The sequence below is a fragment of the Ochlerotatus camptorhynchus genome, unplaced genomic scaffold (genome assembly GCF_037179485.1).
Source record: "Ochlerotatus camptorhynchus isolate MF236.1 unplaced genomic scaffold, CSIRO-AGI_Acam_v1.1 ptg000443l, whole genome shotgun sequence".
Classification (NCBI taxonomy): Eukaryota; Metazoa; Arthropoda; class Insecta; order Diptera; family Culicidae; genus Ochlerotatus; species Ochlerotatus camptorhynchus.
In genome coordinates, this window is record NW_027040929.1 from 2,319,027 (window position 1) to 2,346,407 (window position 27,381).

The following is a 27,381-nucleotide window of genomic DNA, read 5'->3' on the forward strand; positions in this document are numbered from 1 at the left end:
CTATCACTGCTAGACTAGATCTTTGGTTTATGACAAGTGACTCCGTTCGTTCACTCAGTCCAGAGTATTCTTTCCACAAATGGAGATTTATTTATGTATATAGAGAAAAAAATCATAAATAGAACCTTAGCTAGCTAGATAGGGACTTAATTCAAACTAAAATCGTCTATCTATATATATAAAAATGAATTTCTGTCTGTCTGTCTGTCTGACCCATATAGACTCGGAAACTACTGAACCGATTGGCGTGAAAATTTGTATACAGGGGTTTTTGGGGCCGTGGAAGGTTCTTATGATGGTTCGAGACCCCTCCCCCTTCTGCAAGGGGGGGCTCCCATACAAATGAAACAGAAATTTCTGCATAACTCGAGAACTAATCAAGCAAATGGAACCAAACCCCACCCAACCATGTGGGGGCGAGTGTGGGGGTATAAGAAGATAATCATAGGGGGTAGTCCCTTAGATAATAGGGGGGGGGCTACGTACAATATAGCATGCTTTTTTTTAAATCACGCTAATATTGAATCCCGAGCAAGACCGGGTACACTCAGCTAGTAATAAATATAAAAGCTGTATAAATAATAAAATTCATGCAAATATTTAAACTAAACTAGGTATCATGCAAAATTAATCTAGGGAGTAACGGCTAACGACTATATTAAAAAAAAATACAACACCCTGTGAAGGTTTTGTAAGCAGCCTCAACAACACGACACACCCACAATACACCCCTAAATACTGATATTTTGGTAGCAGTACTGCCTGATGGGTGGATGCTACCTACAACCATCACAGAAAAAGGCCTATTCGCCAGTTCCTGGGGATAGCAAGCATATAGGCTCGGTCACTTGCATGAGCACCAGGAAAGCACCAACACCTTAGCTCACGAAGAAAAAGTTAGTGAAGGAATTTATTCTCCATGAAGCGGTGAAAAGGTTCTACGAAACCACCAGAGTCGTCACTGCCATACAAAAAACGGTAAACTGACATAAGTGGACGAAGCGAGACTCTAAACCTGCGAATCCAAGAGAACCAGACCAGTGTGATCCGTACAATTAGCGTAATCAACGCACACGGAGGAATCGGGGCAGTCGGCACGATTGTCACGAACGATCATCACCAGATATCGGGGAGGCCAGATCGGCGCAATCGGGGCAATCGGCACGATTGGCGCGAACGGCAAAGAAGGTGACCAAGGATTCAACTAGGCCCGGATACATCGTGCAATCCGTTGCGGAACCAACCAGCGAGCGTTCATCGACGGGCCCGACACTGACACCACACACAAACAGAAACCGTGAGTAGGTATTGATAGGAAGACATAGGGCTGTTAGGGACCGTTAGGGCAAAAATTCAATAAATCGCCGTCAGTAAGCAAATTAATTATTGTCTTATGGTTTTTCCTCTTGCCTCGCAAAACTTGGCGAGAAGAAGCCGACCCAGAGTGTGGTTAGAGTTACTTGTGGGCTGAGCGGGCGTAACAAAAGGGAATGTTACAGGTTCTCTCATGCAGTGGTTCATCAGATTTGTAAGGTAATATCCAAACCATCCGATGAGGTATCCGGAAATTCCGAGTTTATCCAGTTTTGGTAGCAGTATTCGATGATCAACTCGGTCGAAGGCTGCTTTGAGATCGGTGATTACGTCATCTTGTGAACCGGCATCTACGTTGCCCTAGCAAAATGAGGTAAACAGCACCATATTTGACAAAACAGATCGCTTTGGGTGAAAACCGTGTTGATCAACTGATATATAATTTTTGCAGCTCAAAAACAGCACCCCGTTGATGATTTGGAGCAAGCGAACAATGACGTAATGCCTCGGTAGTTTTCAGCAATCTGTTTATCTTCTTTTTTATGAATAAGGAACATAATAGACAATTTCCAGCTTGATGGAAATCTACATGCTCGAAAGGACATATTGAAACGGATAAATCAATGCGCTCGAGCAACGTTTCAAAATGCAGGATGAAATTACATTTGGGCTAACTGGAGTAAAGATCTTAATTTACAAATTAGCCGATTCTACAAATTGCAGTTCAACAACAAAATTCCTCAAAACACAGGCATTATTTGGTGTAACTTGTTTAATAGATGCGATATGACTATTGAATGTACTCTTGAAATGAGTAGCGAATAGCTCGCACTTTTTAGAAGCAGATCTAGCTATATCATGGTGCAGAATCATTTCTACAGGTAGCCCATTTTCTTTACGTTTTGAATTCACAAAAGTCCAAAACTTCTTAGGGTTTCTCCGAAGGTGTGTACGTATAGAATAAACTTTGTACAGGAACCGGTTTAGAGACGAGAGTTTTTACTAGCACGGGTAAACTGCTCCCTGTAGAAAGGACAGCGGTAAGGCACTGTTAACAATACGTGAGAAATGACTAACTGCTTCGTCAATGTTCGTTATGTTGGCACATTAGTAAGATCAAAACTGATGACGATTAAATGTAAAATACGAGTAAGATACTCAGTAGAAAGAGTTTGTCTCTAGTTAAAATCCATTGTGATTAAGCGGGCTTTGCATCAAGCTAAAGAACCATAGCATAAATTAATGTGAAGGCACCGTATTTCCCATGGGATTGTTCTTTTATAACTCAATATTTATATTACTCGATGGTCACTTCAACATCGAGTTGTAGAGAGTAGATGCCCATTTAAGTTATCTCATCATTGTCCAAATCTAAATGGGATTGCTTAAAAGACAGTAAACTGTCCGAAAAAAACCCCCAATCGATGCAACTACCCATCAGTTACAAACAGGCCTCCGACACCATTTTGACCAAACGCAGACGACCTCTTCAGCATTGGAGAAGGAAAACCATCGCCCTGTGCATATTCATCATCGTCATCGGGAGGAAACTTTGGCCCGGAATCAGCCCGCACGTCCAAATGTCACCTGCACACTGCACCAGTCTGCAGCAAGCAGCGTGTGCCAGCCAAGTTGCAAAATGGAATATATTAGCCTTAAGATAGGGCACAAAAAAATAGCTGTCTCCTTCAAGACGTTGACCACTGCTACCCTACCAAGGGAAAAGGTGAAAACCACGGGTTTCCCCGATCCCCCATTCCACACCGCAGCTACACTTCAACTCCATTAATATTCATTAAAAGTGAGGGAAAAAGTTTTCCCCGCCTTTGTGCAAAACTTTTCCTCCATCCAAGCTCATCGCAAAAAAAAAAATCCTGATTGAAGACTGGAATTGAATGAGCAAAAAAGACGTCGTGCACTTCCTTCCCTTCCGATACGACCTGTGAAAACAATAACTCTGCACGATGCTTCCGACCGTTTTCGCATTTTATGTTCTTCTCACCGTGGAAGGAAATCCAAGAAAACGAGAAATGGTCAATGGTCCCCGGTCGGTCTGTCGGAGTGCCAGTCGCAGCGCAGTTGTAAGGTTTAAATGAGGTGGAAAGAACCGAGACCCTTTCTTTCCCCGCAGTCCTCCGGCTTCCCGAGGTGAACACGATAATGATATGGTTCGCTTTTCCTACTCCGGGTTGGTTGGCCTCACAAAACATACATTCAAGATCCGGTAAGAAACTGTTTTCCTGCCCCTGTGCTTGGCAAATAAATTGAACGTCTATTTTGGCGGAAGACATCATTATTCTGAGTTTGGCAACTGCTGGCTGGAGCAAATGATCTGGTTTTGTGCCCCCATCTCGTTTCGAGCAGAGTGAAATTCAAATCAGGAACATGAAAGGCGCAGCGAATTCATTCAGCCAGGAATGGATAAAGGTGCTTTTGCCAGACGGAAATCTGTTTTCCGGAGGCCAGGTTGAGCAGACCGATACTTTTGATGAGTAAATCATAAAGTTGTATTACGTGCATTTTTTTTATAATGCGGTGATTTTGATCTGCCAAGCGGCGTTGGTGGTGTAGTGGTAAGATTGATTACCTCTCACCCAAGCAGGCTTGGGTTCAATCCCAGTCAGTGCCGCCGGGATGTTCTGAGGCATAACATCTCTGATCACTGAACGTTGAAGACGAATTTAGCAACCCAACACCTTTTCGCTGCTGACGTCGTAAGATCGACCTAAATCCAGTCGTCAATATAGGAAATGCCCAAAGGATTTTTACCTGTAGCTCTCAAAATTTCCTTCAAATTAACACAATTTTTCTCGATAATCAGGGTCTGAGTCAGCGGCGCCGGTGGTGTAGTGGTAAGCGTGATTACCTCTCACCCCAGCAGGCCTGGGTTCAATCGCAGTCGGCGCCGCCGGGATGTTCTGAGGCATAACATCTCTGATCACGCCTTCCTTCGGATGGGAAGTAAACCCGTTGGTCCCCGGTTCATGAGTTGATGGGTCGATAGGTAGGGTCCAGGTGTGGGAGCTGCCTTCCTGGCACGTCGGTAGCATTGGTGCTCAGCACGGAAAACAAGATCGACGAAAAACCAACCAAAGGAAAAAAAAGGGTCTGAGTTCACAGAACTGCTCGAAGCTATGTAACTCGCTTTAAGATCTTTTAACTCTACTAAGTTTTGGAAAATTCTGTTGAGTTTAGGCAAATTTCCTGACTTGCCTGAAACACTTTGACCTTCATTGAATTTTTAGAAATTCAAGTTTCCGGGACTGCCCTCAAGTTTTTGAAACTCTTGGAAAAATTCGCATCATTGAAGGTTCCCGTATTTTTTCTGATGGTAATGAAACAAACATAAAGTTTTCAAATTATTCCTGAAGTTCTCGGAACGTTATTAAAAATCTCGCAATTTTCGTAACTTTCATGTGACTCCTAACTTTTTTTAAAGTTTTTTGAACTTATTTAGGTTTTGCAAAATCTGTAAAGCTCTTGCAATTTTTTTTTGAAGTTAATTGGACGGTCCTTAAGTTCTCAAAGTTCCTCTTAGTTCCTGTAATTTCTTTGCATTTTTTAAAACTGTCACGAAGTTATCTGTTCTAAATTTTAGTTCACGAAATTTTCCTAAAGTTCATGTAACCCTGTAGTTTTCAGAAATTACCCTTAAGAATCTATGACAAAAAGTCGAAGAACGAAACGTTGATGTGATGTGATGTGAATAGAACCCACCATCAGTGCAAGGATTACCTATGACTGCAGATACTTCACTGGTTGTAAAGTTCTGCCTGATGGTTTGTTGCAGCAGGGTGAATCAACTTCATTGAAGACCTTTGGAAGACAAACGACAAGATGTACGTCTATCAACACGTGACAAGGGACTGGCAAATCCACGAACCCTTGTCCAGTCTACAAATCCTTTGAAACCCTTAGGCTGCACCCCCCCCCCCCCCCCCAACCCAGCATATAATAATGTTTGATTGATGAAATGTATTCAAAAAAGGGTTATTTAGAGTTCAGTTCATTTACCTGTACCAGTGTAATTACCTTTGATGACGATGAATTGTTGCTTAACTTATTTTACAGTTTTCTGAAGCTTCCTTTTTAATATTAATTTTTTTTTCCATTCTAAAACGCTTCTTAATCATTTTTACCTAGTCCTACTCATTTTCCTTGTTGTTGTTACACATTTTCTTTCTTCTACAGCAATTCTTTTCACTCCTCATCACTTTCTCCATCGAAAATTTCACTTCCTCTTTCTTTATATATTTCCTCTGCTTTTTTCTTCAGTTTTTCCCTATCACTGGCTAGTAACTTCCAATCTCTTTCATTCATCCCTTCATATCTTGAAAAGGCTTGCTTCAGTGAATCTTTCCACGTAAAACTAGGTCTGCCCTCTTTTTTCCATTCAAATTTAAATTTATATGCCAGTTTAAGAGGATGTAATTGCATTCTCCTGATGATATGACCATAATAAGAAATTCTGCCCACCCTGATTCTTCTATTAATTGTTTTTCCTGCTAACTCTTTCCTAACATTCAACTTTCTATTTTCCTTTCTACAATTATTCCAAATATCCTTCACAATGAGTTTTTCGTATTTCGCTAATTGCAATCTGCTTCTCTTAGTGAGTGTGGATACTTTTTTTCCATATTGAATTGCCGGAGAAATGACTGTGTTGTAAATTAGTCTCCCGATTTCCCATGACGGATTAAAGGTTTTACAAAATTGAACAATCGATTTGGCTGACTTCATTGCGTTGACACATCTCTGTCTAATTGTTGCTGGACGATTTAGTATGTTTGTAAGATTTACTCCGAGATATTTCATTGACTCGCATGTATCATAATCCTTTCCATTCAATTTTATCGTCTTTGGTGCACTTCTCGTGGCATTCGGTACCCTGATTAATATCTGACTTTTTTTGGTGTTGATTTCTAAACCCACCTCTGCCAAGCATTCCTCCAAAGCCGTTATAATCTTTTCCAGATCTTGTTGATCGTCGGCTATTATAAGAAGGTCGTCAGCAAATGCCAGTATTATGGGTAATATGAGAGATCCAATCTCAATCAATCTCATATGTGGCACTTTCATAGCTACTTTCTTCAATACACTTTGAATCACTAAATTAAAAAGGAATGGTGACAAAGGGCATCCTTGCTTTACACCCTTTCCTCGTTTGATCTCATCTGAGAACTGATTCTGCCATTTAACCTTAGTTCTATCCTCTTTAACACACAGTATAACTCTGTCAATAATATGCGTTGGCACTTCCAGCTCCAATAGAATTTCCTTCAACTTATCCAGTTTAACATTGTCGAATGCTTTCTTAATGTCCAGTGACGCCACAAACAACGTTTCTCCTGCATTCCAAAATTCTTCCATCAACCTTCTTGTCAAAAAAATTTGATCATCTGTCGAACGTCCTTCCGTAAATGCAGCTTGATGCAGATCTGGATCACCAGTAAAATTCCTAAGCCTATTCCTTAACCATTTAGCATATGATTTATAGACAACATTACATAAACTTATTCTGCGAAAATCATCAACTGATTTGGGGTTCCTTATTTTAGGTATTGGCACCTGTATTGATGTAGTCATATCCTTAGGCATTTTGTTTTCCAACCATATTCTTCTCCAAACTTGCACCAAATTTCCAAACGTCTCTTCATCAGCATATTTAAGAAATTCCATTCTAACTCCGTCAGCACCTGGTGACTTTCCATTGCAAGAAAAATGTACAATTCTCCACATTTCATCTTCCGTCGGTGGTTCCGTAATCGGGCACATGTCCTGCTTATCCACGAACGAAATTTCCGGTTCCGCAAATTGCTTCAACACCTCGTTCCATAACTTGGTTGGTATGTGGATTCTCTTGAAAGCTTTCTTCTTTAAATAACTTTTCAAGAAAGTATATGATTTCCTGATCCTCACCGCAACATCAAAATCGTTCAGATTTTGATAGAAATTTTTGATAGCCTTTTCCTCATGTTGTCTGACCGCTGCTTGAAACTCTTCTTTTCTATTATTCACTCTCCATTTGCACGGTTTCATGTATGGGCTCTTATTATACAAAGACAACGCTTTATTTAATCTATTGAACGCGTTTTTTCTATTAGGAGTTAATGGTACTTTTGAAATTCTCAGCGCCTCTGAAGCTGCTTTCTTCATATTTTTTGCAACAAGAGTGTAAAAGTCTTCCAGATTTATATTCTCTAATATCTCTTTAATTCGACCCGATTCAAGCTCTTTCTGGTACTTTTTCTTAACCACGTCGTATTTAAGTGCACTCGTATCCAACCATTTACAACCTCTTTGCTTAGTTTTCACGACTTGTACATCCTTAAGCACAACATTCATAAGAATGAGCTTATGATCAGTATTCACCGTTGTCCAGAAACCTTTTATAAACCTGATTTTATTCCAGTTTGAAATCGGCTTTACAACATGATCAATCTGAGTTTTTCTATTACCGCTCTTCCACGTTACTTCTATGTTCACTCCAATCTTAGATGATATATTTTGTAACTGATGAATCTGCAAAAATATTTTAAATTCTTCTCCATTCTGATTACATTCCTCGAAACCTAATTTCTTTCCTACAAACTTCTCATCACCAACTTCAAGAGAATCTTTCCCTACCTGCGCATTCCAATCCCCTAACAAAAATCATTTTACATTTCATGTGATCTTTATTTACGTTTACTAAAATAAGTTGCATTTTTGAACCAACTTTGACTGTAGTAGAAATGGCTGACTTCCCTAGTTTCCTTATTTCCCCCAATGTTACCTTTACTCCTTTACGTATTAAAAATGCCAATCCTCTTTGCTTATTATTTGCACACCCTATTACTTGCCATCTATAGTCCTTCGTTTCTAATGTGCTCACTACTGCATTTACCTCCTGAAGGGCTGCTATCTCAATGTTATGAAATTTCAAAACATCATTAATTTCGTTAGTCGAAGAACGAAACGTTGAATGGACAAAAGGTCTAATTGAACTTATGGAATGGATGAAAGGTCGAATAGAAAAAAAATGTCAAATAGGACAAAAGGTCGAATGGACAAAAAGTCGAGTGGACAAAAGGTCGAATGTACAAAATATCAAATGGACAAAACTTCAAATTGACAACAATTCGAATGAACAAAAGGTCGTAAGAACAAAAGGTAAATTTGACGTAAGGTTAGATGAAAAAAATGTGACTAAAAAAAATAACCGTTCTGTAGTTTTCGGAATTCCTCCTACAGAATAAGAATCTTTGACAAAAGTTCGAACAACAAAAGGTTGAATGGACAAAAAGTCTAATTGAAGTATGTAAAGGTTGAATGGATGAAAGGTCGAATAGAAAAAAAATGACAAATGGACAAAAGGTCGAATGGACAAAAAGTCGAATGGCCAAAAGGTCGAATGGACATAAGGTCGAATGGACAACACTTCAAATTTACAACAATTCGGATGAACAAAAGGTCGAAGAACAAAAGGTTGAATGGACAAAAGCTCAAATTGAACTTAGAGGGGCATAAGGTCGATTGGATGAAAGGTCGAATAGAAAAAATATTAAATGAACAAAAGGCCTAATGGACAAAAAGTCAAGTGGACAAAAGTTCAAATTGACAACAATTCGAATGGACAAAAGGTCAAATGGACAAAAAAACGAATGGTGAAAATGTCGAATGGACAAAACGGTGAATTTAACATATCGTGACAAAAGATCAAATAAACCATAAGGTCGAAATAAAACCGTGGATATCGTAGTTGATACTCCATTTTCTGATCAGAACAAGTTGAATTGCACAGAGTGTCACATAGATGGCGCTTGAGATTAGCTTTTCCATCTTCAATGTGCAAGTTCACTAATCAAGCTATTTATAGAGCAGAATCGGAGCCAGTCACACCCACACGGGCTTTTTTGGAAGAAGAAGGATGATTAGTATTACAACCACAGACAAACAGACATAACACTCGCAAGTTGTTCATCGAACAAGCATTTAACGGTCAATTTAAAAGTATCGTAGTTGGTAGTATCGCCACCTGTGGCGCGTATAGTAATTTCCCTTGAGTTTGACGTTTACACACTACCGCCATCTGTTCAGCGTACTACCCGCCACAGTGTACTCAACAGATGGCGGTAATGTTTTAGCGACGATGTTTTACAGTGAGAAATATTCAATGTGTTATGTCTGTTTGTCTGTGTTACAACCATAGTGATGGACTCTGCATCTCTACGATTGCCATTCGAAGGAAAATTATGTTAGTGTGGGTAAGATTATTTTTGATCTGGATTCAATGTGTGAATGGATCGGAAAAGCAGATATATTTTTTATTTAAATGGGGATAGAGATTTAAGATAGTGGCAAATACGAGAAAACTATTGGGCCTGGGATTGAACTCCCAACCTTCTGCTCAGCAAGTAGAAACTGTAACTACTAAACTGTCCAGACTCGCACTAAAAGAACTTCATAAAAATATTTTGCAAACACTGCCAAATAACTGCTCATGATTTAGAGAAGAAATACATACTAGAGAAGGCAGTATTTGCCTTTTAAATTGCAGTGACGTGCATAGTACCTATATCTCATCTTAATTTTACGAAGGACTACTCTTGATTTAAAAAAGGAAAAATGTTTCTGAGTTAGCCAACCATTTTATCCTTGCAAAATTTGATGACTTTATCCATTTCGACCTTTTGTCTATTTCGAACTTTTGTTCAATCGACCATTTGTCCATTCGACCTTTTTTCCTTGTAAGTTCAATACTACCGTTTATAAACCAACCAACTACGGATAATTCATTCATATGCGCAACTACGCATAATGCATCATGCCAATGTTTTCTTATGTAATTTCAGAATGCTAGAGGGACCCATTTTTATTTTTCAACCGGCTGTTATAATCATTAGAGATGGAGCACGTTGAGAGCACCTAGCGTAAATTGGCATTCAATTTTTTTTAATGCCTTTTGAAATGTAGATATTATCACAAAAAGCACATGAGCATTCATAAGGCGGTCCAAATAAAAACAAAATGCTTATAAGTGACGGGCCGCAATTTTTAAATTTGTTTGTAATGAATTTTTAATTCATTAATTTCACATTTAAAGGTGCTGAATAAATTATGTTTGATGTATGCAGCTTAATTTTGCTCACATGAGCGTAAAGTTATAGAAGGGCGTCCATAAATTCGTTCATTGATTTTGGAGCACAGCTTTCATAAATGAAGCACATGTTGATCGATATATCTGCACCCAGTTAGTTTTAGTTTAAAAATAAACTACAAGAGACAGGACTATGTTGTTGTACGCAATGGTGACGTAGGACTACGTGGTCTTATATAATAAATATTATTTGTTAACTGCAGTAGGAGATTGTGTTTTGTGTAGGAATAGGAATTTGTGCGGGGTTCTCCCTGTTTATACTCTTTTGTATGACGCGTTTGGCATAGATGACTCACAGCGACTCACGAAGAGCTACTGATTCCGATCAATAGCGGTGCGGCTTCTTCCTCCTTCTATGGATGCTCATGTGGGCTGAAGCTCGCTGCTTTCTGGGAGTCTTTCGTTGTGTACTGGAGAACACCCCCGCTCACCACGTGGTTATTGAATAAACACCGTTCGATGAGACCGACTGGAATTCAACTTTGAAATCTGTGTTAGGGAAATCGCTTTTCGCAGACAATCGAAGATAATTTTAACCATCAAAGCAACAGTTGAAAATTCGTGCAATTTCAAGTAGCGACATTTTGAAAAATGATAAAGTCTTTAATTTAGCAGATGCGTAGAAATATATCTGATCGATTAGTGATAAAATTATTGAAATTGGTTCAGGGGCAGCTGAGTTATTAACATTCAAAATCTTTCATAATTTTGTTACATGTTCCATTTTCGGTTTTCACAAAGTGTACCCCCATGTAGAAATTGCAGACGTAGTCCTACGTCAAAAAATTAAACCTTAATAGTGGAGGCGATTTAGCCTCAGGCTGAAAGCTTCCCTAATACAGAAAACTTAACTAAACCTCGTTTCAAAACCGTTTCCAGTCATGTTTCTCGTATTAAACGCAATACACTAGCTTTTTCGTCGAACTGTGTGCTGAAGATAGCCAAAAATATGATGGCTGTGGGGGTTCAAAGAGAGAATCAATGAAGAGAATCTTTATATGGCTGTTAAGACCATCCTATACATCGTTCGGCTTTAACTGGTTGGTGAGAATGTCATGATTTAATTTGGTTTTTGTCATGAATTACATAAAGAAGCACCTCTACTCGCCACAAGATGGCGGTGAAATGTAGGTTCCCAAGCAACACCCTTGGTGCCGTAAAGAAGATTATAACGGAATGTTTTTGAGCAGGGCAGAATAGCACCCCGTTATAATCTTCTTTACGTCACCTGGGCAGTTGCTTGGGAACCTATATACAACCGCCATCTTACGGCAAGCGGAGGTGCCCCTTTTTTGTCATTTTCATCAAAAAATTCAAATGGAATCACGACATTCTCAACAATCAAGAGAGCATGGAACTCTAACGTTGCTTATAAATCAAATGTTTGCCCGACTCATTCTGTTTCAGGCTTATACCTCGTTCACACTACAACCTATATTGCATGAAATAGCCTATCTTGATATCAGCATCCATACATCTATTTTTCACTGGCAATAATATGAATGACGTTTGATATCAAGATATTCTCACGTAATATAGGCTGTAGTGCGAACGGGGCATTAAATTTTACCCCCCGAATGAACGACGATAATTTCACCACTTAATAAACGCACTTATTGCACGCAAATTGACCCGACTCTGGTTTCCTGTGCCCTGACCAGCCTTCGCCATCCGATTCACACCATGTAAAATACATTTATCACCTCCTTTACACCTTCCAGCACCCCATCAAGAACCGGGAAACCATTCCAAGCTCAAAAAGCAAAGCAAGGTAACCATCGGCTGTTCTACGTTTTCCCATTTTCAAAACAAAATAGCAGTAATTTCCTACTTGAGCTGATTATCGTCCTGACTATCCCGGAACACTTTCCGATCACCAGCAGCAGAAGGATAGTTTGGGCCATAAGGTGAAGGTGAAAATGAAGCAATTGATGGCTGATGCGAAAAAACGAACGCAAACACCCACACTACTGGTCCCACTTCAGCAGCCAGCAAAGGCACAATGGGGTCTGCAATTTTCCAATTTCAGCCTGAAATGAAGCAATCGAACCGGACCGGGTAGGCACAAGCCCCAGGTGGCCCGGCCCATCCTTCGAGGTACAGGTACAAATATAGGTGTTTTCCCCCTTTGGGGTGCACGCAAATAAGGAACTAGAACAAGTGTTAATTTTTTGAGCAATTTTCACCCTTTCCATGCCAAACTTTTGGCTGCTCGTAGCGTAGTAGGTGGCAATTATGAACACGAAGCGCGCTGGTGGTGTGGTCGGTCATAGGCCACTTTGGTTTAGTGGGAATGAGTGTGCGTTTACGCTGCTCAGGCAGTTGCATACAGTTTTTACAACCCATTTCATGATGAGGTTAAATAAATTGCGGTATGGTGTAATATTGCAATTTAGCCCGCAGCGTACCTTCCAACTCCAGGTTATGGCTAAAAATTGTTACGGCTGCGCAGCGCTTATAGATGGAAAATTTCTCCACCCTCAGAATCTCCTCTAACCGACCCGAATCATCGGAGGTCAATTACGAAGCGTCGATCTCAACACCCGTGTAATTGATGTTTCCGAAGGGTGAAAAAAATTGCTCGTTTCAAAATCAAAGACATACTAACAGCCGACGTGAAATGCTTGAGGTTATTAAGACTTTCCATTCCGTTGACTGCGTCCGGACCGTCATCGTAGTCGGCGTTGCTGGCGCTGTCACCGTCATCGCCTGCTCCGTTCCTACAATGTCCTATGCAGTTTTTTGTTTCCTATCAGACGGATGGGAAAGGGGAAAAAATTGGAAGCTGTCGTGCCATATGGAGTGTCAAAGCATGCCAAAAGGCTCAACTTGTCTTCTGGCTTTGGCTTTCAGAGCTGCACAGTTTTTCCTCTTTTTTACTCCACTTAAAAAAATGTAGCAGACGAAAGAAAAGCGTTCGGTTGTTGTTATTAATGACCCGTCTATGTAAATATTTCGCCATGCTTCGAAAGAGTGAGGATTTTCCGCACATTCCCTTTCATCTTTCATGGTTGCTCTTCGACTGCGATCGGCTTCATGCTAGGAAATTCGCCTCTTTCAATTCTGCTCGACTTTGGCAACCGTTATCGTTATCGACGACGGCAGACAGAAACCCTTCTGCGTTTTTCTCCCCCAACTGCCGGGTCCTCAACATTGTCCTTGAATCTAGTCTGGTTTTAAAAGGGGACCTAGGAAAAACGTGTTTCGATCCTTGATTTTTGCCGCACTCGGCTTCGCCGAAATGGGAGGCTTTGATTTTGAGACAAATTAGGGAAATATTTCAAATGGATCTGATTGTTTTTTTTATTTGCTTGTGAATGTGGAATTTAAATGAATTTAATCTCCGTGCCTGTTTGTCCACTTATAGATGATGTTGCTGAATTTTCACCGCTTTAATTTCAATACTAGAATTTAAGAAATCAAATCGGTGTTAATATGATCAGGTTATTTCTTAATGAGTACTTTGCAAATCAACAGAAGTGTAAGATTTTTTCCGCTAAGTAAATAAAGGGTATGAATTTACCTTTAATGAACTCAGTATGTGCCATAGTAACCATTATCGTATATGTAAATGCTTTGCTATTTTCGTTTATACAGTATCAAGCTGTTTTCAAATTCAATACAATATAAGTAAACTTTTACTCAACTTCTATACCAGTGTCTCTCAAACTATTGGCGATTGCGACCCACGTCGAGAAATTTCGTATGCTTGGAATCTACCAATATGATGTTGAATGGCTAAAATTACCATACAGACTCGAAAATAGCTTGAAAAGACCAAACAAGCTAACATATTGCATGATTGCCTGAACTCTAAACACTATCGTTAAAAATATTACAAGTTAAAATAGCCAAAAACGACAAGATTGTGCTCAAACGCCAAATCAGTACAAAAACGAACTTAAACGTCTTGAATCAATGAAGCTCATTAAAACAACTAGCTAAATTGAAAACCACCTCAAAATGATGAAATGCTAGAAAAACAACTCTAGCGGTGGCAGTGTTGGGTAGTGTAGGTACTCAGTACGGAAAACAATATCAACGGCAATCAAACCAAGGTTTTCCTTGAAAGAAGAAAAACAATTCTGGAAAAATCTGGAAGAAACTCAAAAATGGCCTTAAATCGTAAAACTGACCTCAACATACTGCTTTTAACCTTCCAGCGTCCATTGTCAGAACATACCTTAATTAATTCAAAAGAGAGCACAGGCCCGGCGTAGTGATCATTATCCATGCCTCTAACGCTAAAAGTCACGAGTTCAAATCTCATCCCCCGACAAGTCACGGATTATCTAAAATGTGCTTAAGTGACTTGAAATTTATAAACATTCTAGAGGCTTTACCTAAATATCATAACCATCAAAAGCAAAATGGATTCACTACTAATATTTTTGATTAACTTCTGAATAAGTTTTTTTTAAGGGAGAATACCTTAATAACACCTTCGGAGACGAGCCAGCCAACGGCTGAAAGTCTCCTTAATAAAGATATAAAAAAAAAACCTTAATAACATTTTTTAACGGAGCGTCACGTTCTACAAGCGAAGGGAGATGTACACATATGTGAACAGCAGAGTCGTACTCAGAATTTTTGATTAGGTTATGATCTTTTAGTTTTGCATCCCTCCCGCATTTTCCTCATCACATTTCATAAGGGTAACGTAAAAGAAACAGAAATTGCAACACATTCTCACTATTATATCTGTTTTCTCTTACATGAAATTGGAGTTATTCAGCTAAGGGATGACAGATGTATATACAAATAATCTTCAACGAGATCGACGAGGTGTTTTCACATGTCTTCGCCGCAGTGTTGAGAAAATATAAAAAAAAATCAAATCTCACCAACGCCCAAGATCACGCTTGATTTTCGTAGGAAAAAATCAACAAGCAAACAACGGCGGTTGATTTTACAAGCTGTGATATGGCAGCCCGAAACTCACCAACAGTAAATCTCACCAAACTGTGGTGAGATTGAGTTTCATGATTTTCGCTTTACACCCGAATGTAACCGAAACTTCCATAACGGCTTGCAGCAGTCCCTTCGCGTCTGCCATCGGTGAAGATAAAAAGAGATAGCGAACTATGCTTTCTCTTTCTAAGAAAACGATGTGCAATGGAATCATTTTTGTGTCGAGTCAACTCTCAGCTTGATTTTTGCACGTTGTGAATAGTCTCGTAGGAGCTTGTAAAATCAATATCAAGCATGATATTTTGTTCCAATATTACGCGTGATATTGAGAGCGTATGATAGCGGAACAATATCATTAGATTGATGATTTTTCCAACCCTGCTTCACCGCTACTTTTAAAACAAGGTGGGCGGGGAAAGGATTTAAATTTTTCATAATTATGATACTGAGGATTCTAAGAAGTTTAGAGGCAATTTGTAAAAGTTAAGAGAACATCATTTGATTTCAGAGAATTACGTAGAAGCTCGAAAAACTTCTTTTAAGTATAGGGAACGTTGTAGAATTTCCAACAACTTCATAGATTTTCAAGAAACATCGTAGAATGTAGAAACTTAATTAAAAGTAGAAAGTAAATTGAAGTTTTGGAAACTTTCTAAAAAAGTATATTATATAGAAGTTCAAATACCTTTATAAAAGCTAAGCAAGCTTTGAAGATGCTCAGTGAACTTAAAAGAACTTCAGAGAATGTTTTAGAATTAACTTCAGGCTGTGTATGTGTAGACTAGACAAGACTAACTTCTGCAAGTTTTATAGAAGTTCGGAGAACGGAGAAGGGAATCTTCGATGAAACTCAGGGAATTTTATTTAACTTCATGCGACTTTTGAAAACTTCAAAGATTTTGTTCAGAAAAAAAAACCTAACCTTATGGTGCGGAATCGCGTTGCTGGTATCATACCGTCAATTTTCTCGGCCTGAGCGTTTAGCTACGCGAGATCCTCCAGATGTCGCAATCCAGCCAATGCAATCCATTCGACGCTATTCAGCTGACGCTATCCGGCCATCGCCATCGGGCCATCGCCATCCGGCCATCGCCATCCGGCCATCGCCGTCCGGCCATCGCCATCCGGCCATCGCCATCCGGCCATCGCCATCCGGCCATCGCCATCCGGCCATCGCCATCCGGCCATCGCCATCCGGCCATCGCCATCCGGCCATCGCCATCCGGCCATCGCCATCCGGCCATCGCCATCCGGCCATCGCCATCCGGCCATCGCCATCCGGCCATCGCCATCCGGCCATCGCCATCCGGCCATCGCCATCCGGCCATCGCCATCCGGCCATCGCCATCCGGCCATCGCCATCCGGCCATCGCCATCCGGCCATCGCCATCCGGCCATCGCCATCCGGCCATCGCCATCCGGCCATCGTCATCCGGCCATCGCCATCCGGCCATCGCCATCCAGCCATCGCCATCCGGCCATCGCCATCCGGCCACCGCCATCCGGCCACCGCCATCCGGCCACCGCCATCCGGCCACCGCCATCCGGCCACCGCCATCCGGCCACCGCCATCCGGCCACCGCCATCCGGCCATCGCCATCCGGCCATCGCCATCCGGCCACCGCCATCCGGCCACCGCCATCCGGCCACCGCCATCCGGCCACCGCCATCCGGCCACCGCCATCCGGCCACCGCCATCCGGCCATCGCCATCCGGCCATCGCCATCCGGCCACCGCCATCCGGCCATCGCCATCCGGCCATCGCCATCCGGCCATCGCCATCGGGCCATCGCCATCCGGCCATCGCCATCCGGCCATCGCCGTCCGGCCATCGCCATCCGGCCATCGCCATCCGGCCATCGCCATCCGGCCATCGCCATCCGGCCATCGCCATCCGGCCATCGCCATCCGGCCATCGCCATCCGGCCATCGCCATCCGGCCATCGCCATCCGGCCATCGCCATCCGGCCATCGCCATCCGGCCATCGCCATCCGGCCATCGCCATCCGGCCATCGCCATCCGGCCATCGCCATCCGGCCATCGCCATCCGGCCATCGCCATCCGGCCATCGCCATCCGGCCATCGCCATCCGGCCATCGCCATCCGGCCATCGCCATCCGGCCATCGTCATCCGGCCATCGCCATCCGGCCATCGCCATCCAGCCATCGCCATCCAGCCATCGCCATCCGGCCATCGCCATCCGGCCACCGCCATCCGGCCACCGCCATCCGGCCACCGCCATCCGGCCACCGCCATCCGGCCACCGCCATCCGGCCACCGCCATCCGGCCACCGCCATCCGGCCACCGCCATCCGGCCATCGCCATCCGGCCATCGCCATCCGGCCATCGCCATCCGGCCATCGCCATCCGGCCATCGCCATCCGGCCATCGCCATCCGGCCATCGCTATCCGGCCATCGCTATCAGGCCATCGCTATCAGGCCATCGCTATCAGGCCATCGCAATCGGTTAAACAGCCATGAGTTTCAGTTCAAGGAATTTTGTAGAATTCAGCCAAAATTGATTAAGCTTAGCGAACTCAGAGAATGTTGAACTTCAAGGTTTGATTTGGGATTCGACTGGAAGTTAAGCTGGGTTTAGACAGGGCAAGTAAATTGATCAAGTCAGTTGAATTCAACTGACTTGAACGCGAATTGAACATGTAAACTATGCCATTCAACTGACATGATCACATCACTTGAATTGAAAAAAGTTTAACCAGGCTCAACTTTTCAAGCTAGCGGTGCTGGTGGTGTAGTGGTAAGCGTGATTACCTCTCACCCCAGCAGGCCTGGGTTTAATCTCAGTCGGCGCCGCCGGGATGTTCTGATGTTCTGTTTCAAGCCAATTGAATTCAACTGAGTTTATTTACTTGCCTAGTTCAAACCCAGCTTTATGGAATTTTTGTTTCACCCAGATGTTTAGGAAAATTCAAAAAGAAGGTCCAAGGAGGAAGTTTGGAAAAGATCACGAATGTTCTGAGATCTTCGTCAAATTGAGATTTAAAAAAACTAATCACCCAAGTAAAATTGCAGGTTTTATCGAGGTTTTATAGCATTCTACAAGTCTAAATCATGGTCTACAGAACCCTCATAAATTCAAAATTGTTACTTGGGCATGAAACATGGAAGAACGTGATGGAACTTTGTAGAAGTTGAGATAATTTTCAAGAAGTAAAGAAAAGGGTTGATGCATATATTATGTCACGCTCTACGGGGGTCTAAGATTTTGTGACAAGCTATGCATTAGGTATAGGGGGGGTAAATTTTTCCTCGATTTAGCGTGACATAATTAATGCATGGGCCCAAAGGGGCAATTGAAGGAACATTGGAGCAAATCTTCCACCCCCTGGATATTTTTTAGAGGCCACCTTCGCCATCTGCTGAGTACAGTGATCCTCATAGCTAATTGCTATGCTGATTCCTTTTGATGCAAGATAAGGTGTCTCAAACAAGTTTTAGGAAAAGGATGTAATTAAGTCCACAACAGGAACAGCAAAACTTAACATAGACGCCCTTATTCGCACTTTATATTCTAGAAGGAAAAGAAGAGTGCGGTGGCCAACTGAAGCTTGAATCGAGTACCTGGGAAACCCACAATACCCGCGTCAACAGCCAATAGGCTCTGTCGTATTTAGTTTTCGAATTGTTGCATTTATAAATGCATGGCATGTTATGTATTGTGATTGAATTTAAAACTTGTAAATGGTTGAATTTTACCACATGTTGAGCTGGATGGCTTCATACTCATTAGAATGAGAGTGGATTCGGCAGTGGAAAATGATCTGGAAGCAATACAACCTAAACGAACCATCCACAAAAAAAATGACGAAATTTTCACCAGCTGCCAGTAAAATGCTGCCCGACAAAATCAAACCCAGAACTCGAACGGACGAAAGATCACTTCCACCCTAGAAACAACATCCTCGAAACAGTTCTGATCGACTCAGATCTACGCAACCTCGAAGGCATCACCCAAGCCTACCGTATCGCAGATTGTGATGTCTCCTACACACGTTCAAGCCTATCAAGTTCACGATCCTTTGCAGATGAAATACCAACCACAAGGTACCACCAGTGAAAACCATCAAATGTCCCCCCACTTCATATCTGTCATACCTCGAAAATGGTGCACGATCCATATAAACTTCACATCTGCAGTTCAACTGTACCCTGTGGTTGTTGTTGTTCATCTGCACGCCCATGTGATCTTGCCGTACAGCAAATTACTTATTGTCGTCATGTGTCATACGCTTTCGAGATTGAGCAAGGCCTTATAATCGATTGATTGGTATGCCACCCATCGCACCGGATCTTTTTGAGACGAACTAATGCAATAGAAGAGTGGAGATTGGATCGTTTGGTAATGGTGTGTGCTCACGGAAAAGAATGTAATTACATTTTTGATTGCATTACTCTGTTCCTATAAATCCTATACTGTTTCGCTAAGGCAATCTTCCAGACTTGATGAAATGTTTGGGGTTAATACGTGTCGACATCAGGACTTGTATGGACATCCCTATAAAGTCGTGTGGATTTCTCATCGAAGTCCACCAATTGAAACCAATGACTGGCAAGGATACCTAAGGAAAAACGTACACACTTAGAAATACCTAATCTTACACGTGACGGAATCCATCTTTGACATAAAGGATAAGACGTAAACAAGCATGTCATGTAAAATGAAGTGCTCCGAGACTGATATGTTATGTCAAAATAGACGCTCGTATATGTCAGTCTCAGAGCACCTAAATTTACATCAACTTTTCTAAGAGTGTAGAAGAAAACAATAAAATTTTCATCCAGGAAGATCCTTGGTAAGACTGGGATTCAAAACTGGCCGAAATACAAAACCCATAACATACACCTCCTATGATGTGGTTTTTTTTTTCTTTATCGTTCGTTCTGTAGAACAACCTTGATAAACAAAACTCTCCGAAGATTGATTTGGATTCAGATGATTTATGTTCATTTAGTTCGCCGATCGCATTCCGCACCGAACCGTCGCATTGGACGATTTTACATGCATTTGACCATCCGTTACTGGAGGGAACTCATTTTAGATATCTTGAGGGTCGAAGCTATTCTGGACGAAACCACGAGCCGCTGGGATTTTCGCTACGAATCGGATGAGATAAACTTAGTTTCATGGTGCAGGCAATACTCACAGCATTTTTCCTTGAAATCCGAACCCAATGTGAAGCCCAATGGAGTAAGCAAATAAGTCAACCTTAACAACGATGTGCAAAACGTCAACTCAACTTTATATTATGTGGATTGTATCCTACTTGTCAACGTTTGTTCTAAAGAGCCGAATAGTGTGCCATGCTGTTTTCCGGCACAGTGTGCAGAGTTGATTACCCCTTGATCACCACACTTTTATTAAAAATGTCAATCAAAATTCACCAACCGACCAGTGTTCACCACCACCAGTGTTTCAGAATTCATCCTCTATAAAAAAAACTGCACGCCAGGATTAGTTAATAGTTTGTTCATGTTTTATTGATTTTAAATTGGAATCGACATTTTATTCATTTATTTCTTCGATTCAATTAGCTCTTTCAAACGTTTCATGAATTTCTTATGCAAAAATAAATCATCAAAGGATTTTAAACATGCAAAAACATGCGTATTTCTTTAGAAAGAAAAACAACGTTCCCATTTCCAACTTCTACATTCACTCTTTATTTCTCAGTTCCACGCACGAAAATACATCCCCAGCAATTCAACCGAAACATTAAAATCGATCGATTACTGCAACCAACGATAATATTTCTTCTGCCGCCGGCCCCCCCAGTGGACCAACTAACCCTATCGATTGCCCCTCCGGAAAGATTTATTCTCAATTTCAATTTGACTTTTACATCGTTTTTGAATACCCCAGCCAGTGCGCTATTATCATAATCCATAAAAATTATTCAAATCATCGCCATGAGACCGGGACGGGATCCTGACTGCCACTGCTGCTGCTGCAGCTTTATTGAATACTGCCTTCTCGGTTTCTCCCCTGGTTTATCGTATTCCTTTGATGCCTCTACTCTCCCCAGCATCGTCCAAAGCAGGAAAACGTCTGCATCCCGTAGATCCAGTTGAGCGTGATTATGCAGTCGGGAGATAAAACGATGATAAAATACACACAAAAGAATAATAAAATAAAAAGAATACTAGCAATGCTAAAGGATGCTAAAAGACGGGAAGATGCTTTCTTTTTTTGTTGGTCTACAAATAAAGGCGGAACTATGTGTAGATGCTTGTCTTTCCGTTGAAATGAATCCCCCAAGACGCGCAGCGGTGCGGTGCATGCTTCCTTTAGTGAACCGCTTTTCCTCCATTCAGCTCTAAAATATCCACTGGGATAGGACGGAAAACGTCTTTTCCTCGCCGTTTACAATGGTTGATAGTGTTGTTGCTATCTACTACCAACTACTTTGTTTGTTTTCAACGACTGCCTGGTCCTTTGTTTTTGACGGAAGGATAATGGTTTGATATGAGTACATCAATATCTGTGCAGAATGTAACGAATCACCGTAAGCATTCCCCCACACGTTTGTCAGCATACTTCCAAGTGGACAGCTCACAAACAATAACATTGTTTAAAGAGTGAACCAAAAAACTTCCTGTTTCTAAAATAAGTGTTCCGAATGAACTGCTCAACAATAAGCAACACCTTTCTCCGAGAACTAAAAACAACCCTGTTTTCCTCCACATCACTTGTAGCAGACAATCAAGTAACCATAGGTAGTGGAAGGCGGAAGATGAGTCCGGAAACAATGGGTTGAAAAATTGCTTGAGGGCAGCAGCTGGGAAAACAACAGACAGCAGGTGATGGTGCTTGCTGTGATGTGAAAAAATCATCAAGGTAGGATCCTCGAAGGTGCGCTGGGATGGACGGAATGATGTAAAACCAAAGCAGGCTATCCATGGTCAAAATGGTGTAATGAAGCTGTGAACATGCGTTAGGTGGTAGGATGGAAAAACTACAACGGAAACAATCCAGCAACCCGGTCAGACATTAGACAGTGAAGATGCATTGGAGATTTTTCTGAGGTGAGGCCGTGTTTCCTATCATGTAAATACATGTGTACAAGTGGGAATTAAATACAGTTTTATATCACAAGTGATTTTTAGAGAAAATTCAAAATTGATATAATTAGTAATGTGATGTAGAATTGTAAAAACTGTGCAGTGGAATTGCAAATGGATTGCACGCCTGTGGTCAAATGGAATCCCACTCCTTTCCTTGGGGAATAATGGTGTTCTGGAAGAGCAGTTTGTTCCAGGCGGGATGACGCACAGCTAAACTATGTTAAAAAACAGTCAATTAACTGATAGTTCATTAAATACGCGACAATCAAGAATGTAATTTCTACTTGATTGAAACTTTCAATACATTAACAGTTGATTATTAGCATCGATAATGTATTGGGGCGGGGATTATCGTGTGTGAAAATAGCTTCAGAATGCTTGCGTTCTTGAAATGGGCTATTGGATCTGCGGTAGAGCTGTCACCTTTTTACTCACGGATTCAAGCTTATTCCAGTCCCAAGACATGATTGCAGGGATATTTTATCCATAATGCCTCTACCAGACAGTGCAATTTGGATTGTAAATACATACCTATAGGAAAACTGGGGGTAAGCCTGGCCCCTTAAGCATTAAGACTATTTAAAAACTACAAGGGACAGCCCTGTGGGGTTGTACGCAAAGGTGACGTAGGACTACGTGGTCTTATATAATAAATCTTATTTGTTAACTGCAGCAGGAGCTTATGTTTTGTTTAGGAATAGGAATTTGAGCGGGGTTTTCTCTATTGATACTCTTTTGTATGACGCGCTTGACATAAATGGCCCACAGCGACTCACGAAAAGCTACTGATTCCGATCAATAACGGTGCAGCTTCTTTCTATGGATGCCCATATGGGCTGCAGCTCGCTGCTTGCGGGGAGCCTTTCGTTGTGTACTGGAGAACACCACCACTCACGCGGTGATTGAATGAACACCGTACGGTGAGACCGGATGCAATTCAATTTTGAAATCTGAGTTATGGAAAGTGCTTTTCGCAAGCAATCGGTGATAATTTTAATTATCATAGTCAGGCTTGCAATTGCTCATTACAGTTAAAATGCTATTTTTCGTTATTATGAAACAATGGGATACTATAATGATAATTTTTATTTGTAAGATGCAAGAAGAGGTGGTAAAGATTGTATATGACATACAAAATTTGTCAATTGTGCTTTCAGAAGGTCACAACTAGCGATTTTTTGATCTCCAGCTCTCCAGCGTCTGCACAATACATAAAAAATTTAAATGCTGCGCAGTTTGCCGAACGATTTCCAGAAGCGGTGAAGGCGATAATCCGTCGCCATTATGTCGACGATTACCTGGACAGCGCGGATAGCGTTGACGAAGCGATCGAGCGAGCGAAGCAGGTCAGATACATCCACTCTCAGGCGGGTTTTGAGCTACACCACTGGGTTTCAAACTCGGATGCGTTCCTCGCTGATCTTGGGGAATCCGAGGTTGAAGAAAGGATCCCGTTACACGACAGCAAGGATAGCAAGACGGCCAGGGTTCTAGGCATCATCTGGTGTCCAAAGCAAGACGTGTTCACCTTTTCAACCTCTTTACGGGACGATCTGATTCCTTACCTGACCACACCGAAGCGACCAACAAAGCGCATTGCGCTAAGCTGCATCATGTGCCTCTTCGACCCGATAGGGTTGTTGGCGCCTTTCACGATCCAGGGAAAAATCCTTATGCAAGACCTGTGGCGAGCGGGTTGCGAATGGGATCAGGAGATGGATGACCAGTCTTACGCCAAATGGACGCATTGGAGATCCTTACTGCCGCAAATCGAGAAGTTGAAAATACCTCGATGCTACCTGCGTGGTGCACCTCCTGAAACGTATAGCTCCCTACAGCTCCATGTGTTGGTAGATGCGGGGGAAAAGGCATATGGTGCCGTTGCATTTTCCGTGTCACGACTCCAAATGGATCACGATGTTCGTTAGTGATGGCCAAAACCAAGGTAGCCCCTTTGAAGCCATTATCTATTCCCCGTCTGGAGCTGCAGGCGGCCGTTTTGGGCGTACGGCTTCTCAACACCTTTGTTGCAAATCACGATGTGCAGAGAACAAAACGCGTGCTGTGGACCGACTCGAGAACGGTCCTGTCTTGGATACGGTCGGATCACCGAAACTACAAACCGTTTGTTGCGTTCCGGATCGGGGAGATTCTTCAAGAAACAGTAGTGGACGAGTGGCGCTGGGTACCAACCCGATCTAACGTGGCAGATATGCTCACCAAGTGGAGCAACGGGCCGGTTTTGGACAACAACAGCGCCTGGTTCAATGGCCCTGACTTTCTTCAGCTACCGGAGGAATCATGGCCTACACAAAAACTTCCTCCATCTAACACTACCGAAAAACTTCGAGCATGTCACATGTTCCACAATGATCAACTCTCCGAGCCGCTGATAGATGTCACTCGAATTTCCCGTTGGAAAGTGGTTTTGCGCACAGTTTGCGTGATTTTCCGCTTCATTTCGAACTGCTGAAGACGAGTTCAAGGACGATCGGCTGAACCGGTTGAGGTTTCAGTTAAGCTGCAACGGATTTCCCTGCGTACGCCAGTAAAGACGTTCGTTCCACTGAAACAGGAGGAGTTGAAAAAGCTGAGTTGGTGCTGTGGAGGTTGGCGCAACGTGAGTGCTTTCCCCACGAGATTACGATTCTTTCCAAAAACCAAGCGCATCCGAAGGAGGAATGGTCAACGGTAGAAAAGACGAGCAAGCTCTACCGTTTAGGACCGTTTCTGGACGAACACCAAGTTCTACGAATTGACGGTCGAACGAAGCTGGCAGAGATAGTTCCGTACGACACCCGTTTTCCCATCATTTTACCGAAGAATCACCCAATTACCGTTCTCGTGCTGGAGCACTATCATCGACACTTTGCCCACGGTTTCAAGAAAACAGTCGTCAATGAACTTCGACAACGTTTTTACATCCAAAATATTCGAGCGTGTGTGGGGAAGGTAATCAAGGCGTGTCAATGGTGCAAAGTTCGGAAATGTCAACCACGAACTCCGAAGATGGCTCCCTTGCCAGTCGAGCGTGTAACACCGTTCATCAAGCCCTTTAGCTATGTTGGGATTGACTATTTCGACCCGGTAACAGTAGCAGTAGGGCGGCGTGTCGAAAAGAGGTGGGTCGTTGTCTTCACGTGCCTGAGTGTGCGAGCTATCCACCTGGAAGTGGCCCATAAGCTCAACGTGGATTCTTGTATCATGGCAATCCGCCGATTTGTTCTGAAAAGAGGTCCGCCAATCACCATCTTCTCTGACAACGGCACGAACCTTAAGGCTGCCAGTAAGGAACTCCAGGAGCAGCTTCGACGGATCGACACGGCTAGCGCAAACGTCTTCACGAATGCTAGAACGCGTTGGACATTTAACCCGCCATCCGCCCCTCATATGGGCGGGGTATGGAAGCGTATGGTGCGCTCCGTCAAGGAAACCATGGCTGCCCTGATCACCGTAGACCGGCTCAATGATGAGATCCTTCTCACCATCATCGCGGAAGCGCTAACCCCCAACCATTTCGTCAAAGGAAGTTCTACTGGTCTTCAGGACCCTAGCATCGCACCAACGAATTTGGCAGAAGCACTTCGTAGCTCCTACAAACGTTCACAATACGTCACCGACGAACTGTGGAAGCGCTGGCTTAAGGAATATTTACCATCGTTGAATGTTCGGACCAAGTGGCTGGAGAGCAGTGAACCACTGAAAGCAGGAGACCTGGTGTTCATCGTCGACGACCATGGCCGGAATGGCTGGATTCGTGGCCTAGTTGAGCAAGTCATCCCGGGCAAAGATGGACACATTAGACAGGCTATTGTTCGTACGAATAGTGGACTGTTTCGACGACCGCTGGTCAAACTTGCTCCTATCGAGATGGCGAAGGTTGGTAAATCTGTCCTGGAAGAAGACCCTGGACAAGGTTTACGGGCCGGGGAAGTGTTAAGCCCACTATGCAGCAAGTCAGCGATGAGTCTACCTCACTGGTAACTGCCGAGCCGCTGACTGTATGACAGACAAGGTTGCAAATACTCATTTCAGCTAAAACAATGTTTTTCTAAATTATGAAATAATTAGATGCCATGATCAAATTTTGAATTGGTAGGATACAAGAAGAGGTTGCAAAGAATGTGTTTGACATATTAAACCTGTTTATGTCACTTCATTAGAGTCACAATCAGCGATTTTTCACAAACTCACTCACTCACTCACTCACTCACTCAGCGATCAGCAAATCGCTGATTGTGACTCATAGAAAGCAAAATTTACAGGTTTTATGTTTCCAACGCATACTTTGTAACCTCTTCTTGTAAGTTACAAGTAAAACATGCCATCATACCATCTTTTGGTTTTATTATTCCGAAAAACATTATTTTAGCTGAAATGAGTCTTTGCAACCTTGATGACAGATACGAGAACTGACAGGTATGAGATGATGTCACCAGAAAAGTGAAGATTAAAATCACAATTCTAGGCTGGAACTTGCACAGAAGTGATCTTCGTAAAATTAGAATTAAATTTACATAATTATTTGTGATTATTCACAAAACTTACTTGCTAACTAAATTTGAACTCCTAAAAGTAAGTTTCTTATTACCTAAATGAATTAAAATACCTATTCTAACAATGTGTTACCTAAAACTAGCCTATAAACCCGTAAGAGCCCCATCAGGTCAGAGCACGTTGTACACGGGAGAAAAGAATACTAAAATTCTGTAAGTAGCTCCAAATTATCCTAATATCCGATTCTAAAATGTGTATTTAATTTATAGTTGAGCTGATAAACAACGAGCTGCTTCAAGAATTATATTTCTCTCGCACAATCCGAATCCTCCCCAACACTTATGCATGACGAAGCAGAGTGAACAGAAGCCACTACTGTTTTTCAGTGAATGTATTTTACATTCACTAAAAAACAGTAACGAGTTCTGCCCGC